Source organism: Palaemon carinicauda, chromosome 17 (assembly GCF_036898095.1).
Source record: "Palaemon carinicauda isolate YSFRI2023 chromosome 17, ASM3689809v2, whole genome shotgun sequence".
Classification (NCBI taxonomy): Eukaryota; Metazoa; Arthropoda; class Malacostraca; order Decapoda; family Palaemonidae; genus Palaemon; species Palaemon carinicauda.
The window spans coordinates 128,681,542-128,695,176 of NC_090741.1; positions in this window are offsets into that span (position 1 = coordinate 128,681,542).

Consider the following 13,635-nt stretch of genomic DNA (forward strand, 5'->3'; position numbering starts at 1 on the left):
TAGACGTCCCTGATTTATACAGCTTTGCTGATCATGGCAATACACAAACCCTTTCAGCACGTAAAGGGGCGTATATATATATATATATATATATATATATATATATATATATATATATATATATATATATATATATAGATATATTATATATATATATATATATATATATATATATATATATATATATATTATATATATATATATATATATATATATATTATATATATATATATATATATATATATATATATATATATATTATATATATATATATATATATATATATATATATATATATATATATATATTATATATATATATATATATATATATATATATATATTTATATATATATATATATATATATATATATATATATATATATATATATATATATATATATATATATATATATATATATATATATATATATATATATATATAATTTATATATATATTTATATATATATATATATATATATATATATATATATATATATATATATATATATATATATATAAATGTTCTCCTAGTCTATACACTTTATAACCAGGTTTTGGTTATTATAAATAAAGATTAAAATATAACATTAAAGATAATCTACTTATTTCATAAACGATAAGAAGAGTCAAAATGTAAGAGATTTAGGAATTTTCTAAGATTTAAATGGAAATATCTCAATTGCGGAAGATGAAGTCAACAGAATGGTAGATTATTTTTCACATATATCAAATACTGAAAATTAGTGTGAAGAGCTCTGTCCGTAGGCTGGAATGGTCCAACTAGCACCTCCCTCCCAAATCTGCAAAAGTATGTGTTTTACGGACTTTCAGACATGCTAAGAAAAAATAAAAGTGTGACTAGGTAAGTGTTGTTTGAAGTTGAAATTTGTATTTTGGTGCTTTATTGTACAATTACACTAAGAGGGTACTGTTCCTTAAATATTCAGTCATCATCATCACCATCTCCTCTTACGCCCATTGAAATAAAGGGCTTCGGTTAGATTTTGCCAGTCGTCTCTGTCTTGAGCTTTTAATTCAATACTTCTCCACACATCATCTCCTAATTACCGCTTCATAATTCTCAGCCATGTAGACAGGGGTCTTCTAACTCTTCTAGCGCCTTTCGGAGCTCAGTTAAACGTTTGGTGAACTAATCTCTCTTCAGTAGTGTAAAGAGCATGCACAAAGCATCTCCATCTACCACTCACCTTGATCTCATCCACACATGGCACAGGAGCAATCTCTCTTATAGTTTCATTTCTAATCCTGCCCTGCCATTTAATTCCTAATATTCTTCTGATGGCTTTGTTCTCAAATCTACTAAATCTCTTGAAAATTGTTTCATTAACATACCATGACTCATGTCCATAGAGAAACACAAATCTCAATAAAGTGATATATAGCCTGATTTTGTATGTAATTTAAGGCGATTGGATTCCCAAAATTTACTCAACCTAGCCATTGTATGGTTTGCTATATTTCAATCTCTCACAAAACTCCAATTCTAATGACCCTAAATACTTAAAGGACTCTACATCCTTAATCCTTTCTCCTTCCAATAATATTTCCTCTCCTATTGTATATTCCGTTCTCATCATCTTTGTCTTTCTCATATTTGTTCTGAGCCTAACCTCCTGTGATATTTCATGACTTCTGGTAAGCAAGCATTGCAAATCCTGTGGCGATTTTTTCTAATAAAGACAACATCATCATCATACTCTAGTTCAACTAATTCCCTATAATCAATCCAGTCCAATCATTCTCTACCATCTCCAACTGTTCTACGTATTACAAAATTCATTAGGAGGATAAACAACATAGGCGACAACACATTCCCTTGGAGTACTCCACTGTTCACTAGAAACTCCTTTGATAGGACTCTGTTAACATTAACTTTGCCCTTGCTATGCTCATTAAGAGACGTAATGAAATTTTAATTTTCAAGAGAATTCCATAACGCAGGAATATAAACAAAATTAGCCGGTGCACAGTAATAAAGGCTTATTCATAGTCTACAAATGCCATCAAAAGTAGATTTATATATTCAACTCATAGCTGTACAACATGTCTCAAAATTAAAATTTGGTCAGTATAGCTTCTACTAATTCTAAATCATGTTTGTTCATCTCTCAGCTTTTCGTCAATCTTTCTCCCTAGGCTCTGTAGAATGATTTTGTTATACATTTTCATGATAACTGGCATAAGCGTGATGCCTCTGTAATTATTGCCTTCAGTCAGGTCCACTTTTTTTCCATTTTCATCAAACTTGCTAACTCTATTTCATCAGGTTTTTCCACATCATGTCACCTTCTACAAAATAATCTTGTAAGTATTCTAGGAGTCACTTCATTTGCAGCCAGTATCATCTCAGCAGTTATTATCTTGTAAGCAGGGACTTTCCATGTCCTGATTTTATTTTTTTTTTTTTTGTTAGGATAGCTTCGACTTCATACCCACTTCCTGAATTCATAGCTTCGTAAGCGTCATCTGCTTTCCTTTCTCAATATTCTCGCCAGTCATTCCTGGCTTTTCTAATGACCTCACTATCAATGGAGGAATTCTTAGCATGCTCAGTCTTGTAATTTTCATCACTTCCTTGAAAAATCTCAACAATCAATTTCAGTCTATGCCCCTTTTTTATAGTACCACAAGTATCATTTTACATCCTAGGCTTTCTCCTTTTATCTCCATGTCAAAAAAATTCACTGCCAACTAACTGATATATATTCTTAACATTACACCATTCTTCAAAAATTGGCTTTTCTTCGTTTCTCAAGGTCTCTGAGACAGCAAATAGGTTCCTATATGCCATTGCAAATGTTTTCCCGTGTTCATCTTCCAGAAGCTTGGCTGTTACAAACCTAGGAATTTTATCTACATTTCTGTTGGGTGTTTTCAGTTTTAATTTTAGGGTGGCAATGAGGAGCTAGTGATCATTCAATATCTGCACCTCTATGAGCCTCTTTTATTTGTCAGAATCCTCGTTTTCATTTTATTTATGGCTCTGTAATCCATTTGATTTTTGTGGTTGCCAAATGGTGAAGTCCATGTATATATGCGGATGTCCTTGTGCCGCAAAAGAACAACTCCAATGAAAAGATTGGTTGTTGAACAGAAACTTATGAAATGTACTCAATTCTCATTGGCAACTTCACCAAGACCGTTAACACCCATCACATTCTCTATGACTTGATAATTCCTTTCAACTTTAGCACTGAAGTCACAAATATAAAAATTCATATCTCTCCCTAGGATCTCATCTATTACTCTCTGCAGATCTTCATAGTATTCATCTTCCCTATCTTTGGGGGAATAATTTTTTTATGTATTGCAAACTATAATACTCATATTGCCCTGCTTCGGAAGTAACAAACTACTAATCACAGCTTCCAACTCAGTTAATGTCTTATCTGCTTTTGGTGGCATCAATTCTTACCCCTTCTCTTCCAACGCCATCTGTCCTACCTGAATATATATATATATATATATATATATATATATATATATATATATATATATATATATATATATATATATATATATATATATATATATATATATATATATATATATGTGTGTGTGTGTGTGTGTGTGTGTTTGTGTGTGCGCATATATATATATATATATATAATATATATATATATATATATATATATATATATATATATATATATATATATATATATATATATATATATATATATATATGCAGAAGAACCACAGGGAAAATGAAAATACGAAATATACGATTCAGTCCTGGCCAGTTTAGTGACACTTCTTCAGAGGACTGATTTATTGAGAGAGGTTTCTTTACATTTTATAGGGAAAGTAAACTTACGAACATACATATAGAGGCTTAGAGAACAATGACACTCCCATACCAGCTACCTAGGCTGACGTCAGGTGTTTACTGGGCGGAGATCCAACCTCATTAGACACCTGCCAAAAAGGGTCATTTCTGGTGACAGGTAAATTACTGTTTTTGACTTTCAGTACAGTTTATTTATATGAATAACGGTAGCCTTATCTATATAAATACATAAACGAAACTATATGTGTATGTAAAACACATCTATATATAAATATATAAAAAGACATATACATACATATACAGAGAAAGGCATTAATACACAAACATGCATAATATATACATAGACATATACATACGTGTACACATACATAGACTTACATATATGTTTTTTACACATGATTAACATGTAAATATATACATATATATACATATATTCTTATACACACTTACAGTATATACATATACATATATACACATACACACATACATACACATATATACACATATACACATATATATATACATACATGATATATATACACGCATTCACATACATACACACACACACACACACACACATATATATATATATATATATATATATATATATATATACACACATACATACATATATACATACATATACACACATACACATACATACATATATACATACATATACACACATACACATACATACATATACACATACATATACACACATACACATACATACATATATACATACATACACATAAATACATACATATATATATATATATATATATATATATATATATATATACATATATATACATATATATATATATATATACACACATTTATTTATATATATATATATATATATATATATATATATATATATATATATATATACACATTTATATATATACACACATTTATATATATACACACATTTATATATATATACACACATTTATATATATACACACATTTATATATATACATTTATATATATATACATTTATATATATATATATATATATATATATATATATATATTATATAGATATATATATAGATATATATATATATATATATATATATATATATATATATATATATATATATATATATATATATATATAATATATACATACTTAAAAGATTATTACCATAAACATATAATCACATATATATCAATACTTATATCTAGCATAACGCTATTTAGTGCCATTGAACTTATGCATACTATATAAAATAATTGTACCCTTTAATGAATGGTAGCTTAGGTCTAAATATCAATTTCATAGCGGCGTTAATTATTCACAATACATTCAGTTCTACATTAAGTGGTTAAAGTTTTTTATATAGCTTACAAATCTCTTTACATATGAAGGGGTCGAGTTTATACAGTCCATGTTCAATATTCAATATATGTGTGTGTGTGTCTCTCTCTCTATTTATCTCTCTCTATATATACATATGCATATTGTCACAGGTTCTTCATATTCAGCCAACTAGAACTAGACATTGACGTATCAAAAATCCACCGAGAAGGAAAGGTTCAAAAAGACTCTTAATCAAATTCAAATTCCTGTTTATTACATAAAACTAATTTTCCTCAAATGAAAATAAATCTCCAGCCAGGAAGGAAAATAAACCATTCGCATTACAAAAAGGCATCTAGGACCCAAACAAACTCTAGCACACCGGAAAAATAAAAGAAAGAGACAGAACCAACCATCAATGATACACCCACATACACGTCAATATTTTTATACAGCGATAGGAAAGTAGAAGGAATAGACTGGAGACAGTTTAAATTAATAATCCCTAACTATTTACATACATTTATTAACAGCTTAATTCCGTGGGATGATGTAAGTTCTCTTGCAGAAGGTCTTTGTCACTAAAACAGGTTTGGAGAATGAACCCGTCAAGATCCAAACCATTAACGTAATGTTATGCTTGAATGATCACATAATTACTGGTACCAGCGGCCGCCACACACCGATAAAAACACTTCAGGCTTTCCAAAATCGTTCATCAAGGGAAACTATACAATTTCATTCTTACCCCAAGGCAAAACTGAACGGCAGTGTCACGTCTGCAGGCTTCGAAGTGGTCAAAACGAGTCTGTCCCTAGACTAACAGGAGCTTTAGTATTAGCCAATGGTTGCTGTCCATCACCAAGTCACTCCACTACCACTTGAAGCAAGAAAGAGTGTCCTCTGCAGACGAATTTATGGAACACTGACGTACATTACAAATTTACCTTTCAAGGTAAACAGTCTTGCTAACTGCCTCTTGGCTCCTCCTCTCTCCCACCACGGATATGGAAAACAAAAATACACATGTATGACATACCTGGCTACGAGTGCAACCAACAGATGGCACCATAACCACTGGAAAATTAATTTTCTTAATCCTTTTAAATGATTTACGTTAATAAGGAAAATTTCCTTACACCCCCATCCTTAAAAAAATGTTTGTGCAACAAAAATCAAGGCACGGAACTAAATTATGAATGGAAATAAAGCAAACAAATCTGAATATAGATTAATAAGTCTTATAATGAATAAATACATAAAAAAAAAAATTCAAATTATATGGTAAAAAGACATTTAATTCTGAAAAGTAAAGAAATAATTAACATTCGAGCCAAACAATTTATGATTATCTAGAAAGTGTTTCTGGCACCACATTCTTTCTCCCTGGAACATGTTGTATATCCAAATCCCACTCTTGTAATATTAGACTCCACCTCATCAGCCTCTGGTTCTTATTCTTAAACCTGTTTAAAAATAATAAAGGATTGTGGTCTGTCTTGACCACTACAGGTGTAGGAACATTTGTTAAGTAAATTTCAAAATGTTCTAGAGCTGTTATCAGGCTTAAGGCCTCCTTCTCTATGGTGGAGTACTTGCGTTGAGCTTCATTAAGCTTTAGAGAAAAAGGCAACAAGATACTCTACTTGTTCCTCAACTTAAGATAGCACAGCACCTATTCCACAGTCACTTGCATCGACCGCCAACCTAAATGGTTCCCGAAAATCCAGAGCTCTCAAGACAGGATAGTTAGTCAGAACTGCCTGCAATTTGTCAAATGACCTCTGACACTCTTCATTCCACTCAAACTTTACTTCTTTCCTCAATAAATTAGTAATAGGATTAGAAATTGTGGCAAAATTTATCACATATCTCCTGTAGTACCCTACCATGCCAAGAAATCTACGAACAGACCTTTTGTCATAAGGCACAGAAAACTCTAAAATGGCTCTGACGTTTGCATCTTTTGGGACAATCTTCCCATGACCTATTTCATGAACAAGATACAATACACTAGCCTTGGCTATCTCACATTTGGCTAGATTGATAACCAGCCCTGCCTGGCTAAGTTTTTCAAATGACTTACTTATTCTTTGAATATGGGTGTCCCAGTCATTGCTATAAACCACAATGTCCTCAATGTACACTACCACACCCTCTAGAGAACCTACCAAGTTGTTCATTAGTCTCTGAAATGTAGCAGATGCATTTTTCATGCCAAAAGGCATGACGTTGCAGGCAAATAATCCCTCACTGGTCACAAAAGCAGAGATATCCTTAGCTCTGGGCGTCAACGGTACTTGCCAGTACCCCTTTAGAAGGTTGAACTTACTGATAAACTTTGCCTTACCTACATCATTGATGCAGTCCTCTACCCGAGGTAAAGGAAAACTGTCTGTCTGTAACTGCATTTAACCTTGCGGTAATCTATGCACATTCTATACTGACCATTCTCCTTTTTCACCAACACCACAGGTGAACTCCATGGATTGTAACTACTTTCTATCAGATTATGCTGCAACATGTACTTTACCTCTGTTTTGATTACTTCCCTTTTCAATGGATTAGTTTTATAAGGTGCCTGTTTTATCGGTTCAGCCCCTCTAACCTGCATATCATGCTGTATCACAGCCGTACAACCTGGGGTGTCCTTAAATAAATCTGGATACACTTCTATCAAATTTAAGATGGACTCTATTTGATCCCCATCTAAGTGAGGCAACATATTTGGCAAGTTACTTAATACATCACTATTACCTTTAGGCCATTTACCTTCTATTTCCAAACATTCTCTTTCCATTTCTATTTTCCCCAACAACAACAATGGCTTCTTTGCTACTCTTTCATAATAGGGTTTCAACATGTTAACATGACAAAGCTGGTGTTTTTGTCTTCTACTTGGGGTCTCCACCAGATAATTCAAGCTACTTACCCTCTTAGCTATCTTCCATGGTCCTGAAAACTTGGCTCCTAGGGGATTACCAGGGGTAGGTAATAAAACTAAAACTTTATCCCCAACTTCAAATACTCTTCTTCTAGCTTAGATGTCAAAATTCTTTTTCATTTTACCTTGCCCAACTTTCAAGTTCTCCTTAGCAAACTCCCAAAACTTATAAAGCTTTTCCATAGATTCTTTTAGAAATTGTACCAGGCTAACTTTTGGAATATTATTTTCCCAACTTTCCTTAATAACATCCAAAGGACCTCTTACCTTGTGACCAAATACAAGCTCAAATGGAGAAAATCCCATCATATCACTCGGTACAGACCTAAATGCAAACAATAAATATGGTATTGCCTTATCCCAGTTCCCTGGATCTTCCCCAAAATATTTCTTTAGCATGGACTTTAAAGTTTGATGAAATCGTTCAATCTGACCCTGGCTCTCTGGGTGGTATGGTGAGGAAGTTACATGATTAATTTTGAACTCTTTCATCTGTTTAGCAAATTCTTTACTCATAAAATTACTACCACTGTCAGACTAAACCGATTTCGGCAATCCAAACCCAGTAAAGAAACCAATAAGTGCTTCGATTACTTTCTTACTGTGAATACTCCTTAAGGGTAGAGCTTCGGGGTACCTGGACATTCTATCCATGATTATCATTATATACTGAAAACCACTGCTAGTCTTCGGAAATGGCCCCACAATATCTATTAATATCTCTTTAAATGGTTCTTCAACCACTGGAATGGGTTGTAAAGGTGCTTTAGCAATTCTCTGATTTGGTTTACCAACCATTTGACACTTTGTACAAGAATTAACATACCTCTTCACCTCTGCCTTCATTCTTGGCCAAAAGAAATGCTCAGCAACTTTCCTAAAAGTTTTGCTTACTCCAAAGTGACCAGCAAGTAAATCTTAATGTGCAAACCACAAGATTTTGCCCCGATATTCAAGAGGAACTACTATCTGCTTCCTTACCTCCCACATCTCAGTTGGCGACCTTTTGAAACTACTAAACCGATACAGGATACCATCTTCCCATTTCAACTTAGGTCTCGTCAAATCTGAGCCAACCTCTCCTTCCCCCTCTTCATTAAACTCTTCCTTCTGAGCAATACTTAGTGAGTTCCTATCCCATCCTACAGTATCATCCCACTCAGATACCAGACTAGGAACTTTCACATCAGAAACTCCCTCTACCAGTCCTTCAAGCCTATCTAGTCCCAAATCCTCAACACAAGGAGACTGGACTGTAGAATGAGTAATAGCCATCTTAGGACTACTCTCACCAATCTGAGTGGTACTGTTACATTGCACTACCGGACAATTACTCCCCGTATCCGACTCAGTATCATTGGCTATCACTACCTGCATGCCGTTCACTGGTAGTTCATCTGCAATTGCCATCTTTAACGGGCCCTTGACCCAATCCGAGTTTAACCAAAACTCGGCCAGAGGACACGCCACCACCGTGTTTGGGAAGCCACCCATCAACACATACTCTAGCTGCTCCTCTACAAAATTGTCAGGCAACGCTGATCTCAAAATCAACGACTGGGCAGCACCAGTATCCCGCAATACATTTACCCGTCTCCCAAAACCATCCTGGTCCTTTGTGAACACTTCACCACTTGAGACATATTTTCCTAAGTTACCAAACTCACAGGATACACCCCCAGAAGTTCTCCCAAGTAGACCTACAGGCTTCTTGGAACTCCCCTGCCCTTTCCAGGCAGAACATTCTGACCTAATATGGCCCTTCTTTTACAAAAAAAAAAAAAAAAAAAACACGTTACATCCCTTTCACTCGTCTTTGGAAAAGACTGAACCTTTCTTCCAGGAGAACTGGATTTAGAGGATTTCACTCCCTGCTCCGGAGTCTTTTCAAACCTCCTATCCTTATCCCACTTACTTTGCTTATCAGCAAACTTATACACAGACTTGTGTGATAGTGCGTACTCATCGGCTGCCACTGCAACTGCTCCCACAGTATCTAACTAAGTCTTCTAAATGTATTTTCAGTTCATGCCCTACATTATTCTTGAACTCTTCAATAAGGATTATTTCCCTTATCCCTGCAAAATCATCAACCCCTTTTGATTTCAACCATTCATCAAATGCTAATTCTTTAGCTCTAGCAAACTCTACATAAGTATCATTTGGAACCTTTCTTAGATTACGAAATCTCTGGCGGTAGGCTTCTGGCACAAGCTCATAAGCTTTTAATACAATCTCTCTCACCTTATTATAATCTGCACTTACCTCTTCACTCAACGCTGATATACATTTTGTGCTTTCCCAACCAACCTGCACTGAATTAGGGTAGTCCACATAGTCTCAGGCCAACCTAACTTTCTTGCTAACTTCTAAAAAGCAGAGAAGAATTCAGCCACATCAGCTTCGTTGAACACAGGGACTAGCTTCATAGCATGACTAATGTTAAAGTGGTCTTCCGGTCCAGTTTGTTTTAAATGAAGAACCTGCAATTCATGTTCCATTTGAACCAACTCCAATTCCTTCTCCTGTTCCAATCTAGCCTTTTCCTGTTCCAATCTAGCCTTTTCCTGTTCCAATCTAGCTTTTTCCTATTCCCTCTCATGTTCCAATCTAACCTTCTCCATTTCCCTTTCCTTTTCCCTATTGGCCATCTCCATCTCTCCCATCTGAAACTGCAATTTTAACTTTTCCACTTCCAATTTCTGTAATGCTAACCTATCTTGCATTAATCCTACTTCGTCCGAAGTCGCACCCATAGCACCAGCCTTTATCGCACTCGCTACCTGTAGCAACAGAGTTCCTTTCTTTACACCAGGAGATACCACTAACTTGAAATGCTCTGCTAGTGCAAACAACTGACCTTTACTTGAATCACCAAGCCTAGCCTCCCAGTCACCCCTACCCAAAAATTCCGATACATTAATCTAAGTCATCGTAAGCTCAGACTCACTCATTTTATCAAAGTTTTAAACCCAATTCACTATCAAAATATCTGAACAACCAATCCTCTACTGAAGATTCCAACACGGCAATGTCAATATTCTAAGGATCCTGAGAAAAGAATTCAACAGGATCCTGGCACGGTCGCCATTAATGTCACAGGTTCTTCATATTCAGCCAACTAGAACTAGACATTGACGTATCAAAAATCCACCGAGAAGGAAAGGTTCAAAAAGACTCTTAATCAAATTCAAATTCCTGTTTATTACCTAAAACTAATTTTCCTCAAATGAAAATAAATCTCCAGCCAGGAAGGAAAATAAACCATTTGCATTACAAAAAGGCATCTAGGACCCAAACAAACTATCACATCGGAAAAATAAAAGAAAGAGACAAAGAACCAACCATCAATGATGCACCCACATACACGTCAATATTTTTATACAGCGATAGGAAAGTAGAAGGAATACACTGGAGACAGTTTGAATTAATAATCCCTAACTATCTACATACATTTAATAACAGCTTAATTCCGTGAGATGATGTAAGTTCTCTTGCACCAGGTCTTTGTCACTAAAACAGGTTTGGAGGATGAACCCGTCAAGATCCAAACCATTAACGTAATGTTATGCTTGAATGATCACATAATTACTGGTACCAGCGGCCGCCACACACCGATAAAAACACTTCAGGCTTTCCAAAATCGTTCATCAAGGGAAACTATACAATTTCATTCTCACCCCAAGGCAAAACTGAACGGCAGTGTCACGTCTGCAGGCTTCGAAGTGGTCAAAACGAGTCTGTCCCTAGAATAACAGGAGCTTTAGTATTAGCCAATGGTTGCTGTCCATCACCAAGTCACTCCACTACCACTTGAAGCAAGAAAGAGTGTCCTCTGCAGACGAATTTGTGGAACACTGACGTACATTACAAATTTACCTTACAAGGTAAACAGTCTTGCTAACTGCCTCTTGGCTCCTCCTCTCTCCCACCACGGATATGGAAAACAAAAATACACATGTATGACATACCTGGCAACGAGCGCAACCAACAGATGGCACCATAACCACAGGAAAATTCATTTTCTTAATCCTTTTAAATGATTTATATATATACGTATATATATATGTATATATATATATATATATATATATATATATATATATATATATATATATATATATATATATATATATATTTATATATTTATATATATATATACATATATATATTTATATATTTATATATATATATATATATATATATATATATATATATATATATATATATATACGTATATATATATATATATATATATATATATATATATATATATATATATATAAAACATATATATATATATATATATATATATATATATATATATATATATATATATATATATATATATAAAATATATATATTCGTATATTTATAGATTATTTCCTTGGTCTAAGGTTCCCTTACCAATCCCCTACATCGTGTCTCAATTAAGGCCAAGATGTCCAGATTATATTCCATAATTTCACACTCCGCTTCCTGTAACTTCCCAATCCAAATCCTGGTTCTAACATTCTAATTACCAATAAACCTAGAGATTCATAGTACCTCGCTATGCCATTGACAGGAGGTCATTTTGTCATTGTCACATTCCATAGAGGATTAATTGGCTAGATTTTTCAAAGGATTGCCAGTTCCTTGTGATGCTCAGTGACCCTGGCCGGTCCTTACTAATTTCAGGAAGATCATCCGCCAAGCGTCAGAAGTAAAAGACGAAAAGACATCTTGCCTATTGCTTTAACCTCAATCCGTCAACTTCCTGCCAGTGACTTTTTCGATATATAGGGGAGCATTTCCTACACAACAAAAGTTCTTGCTATTCCTCTAGGTTGCTCATTTGCTTATATAACATGGATTGCCAACATATACCGCCAAGTACGGTATGGATTGCTACGATTTACTGCCTAACACAGTAATGGATTGGTAAAATATACCGCCTAGCAAGGTAATATACCTCCTAGCACGGTACAGTACCTTTTTTATTTCATGGTCAATTAATACAAACTATGTATTTTTGTATTAAGTATATATGTGAGGTTCGCAATAATATATTAAATTAAACATTATGCAAATACTCGGACGTCACTAGAGGCAATCTTAAAATTTCATAGAAAAAGTAAAATATTCATCTAGCTGAATGAATTGTGTATATTTCGGCGATTTTTTCCCCTAAAAAGATCCCAGTTGCATTTTCTTTTTCATTGCTCAGATAAAGGCTAGGTATGGTCATTATAGTTAAGGAGTCCACAAAAGGAAATGTAACTTGATTTGGGAAAGTGCCTTTTAAGGTATCATAAAGCAAACACTCCATGCATAAGGATATGGCAATATTTGTTAAATACATAACTTTTCCTTACCCGGACAATTGAGACAAATAAGGTATTATATCTTCAGAAATTCTTCTCTGATATCCAAGAGATTATATCAAATATGGTAACATCAATAAGAGGTCATCTCAAAATTTCTAATGAAAATTAGATAGTTTTGCCAGACTGGCATAAAATATGTACATTTTTAAAACCAAAAATTACTATTACCATTTTATATGAAGAATGACGAAAATG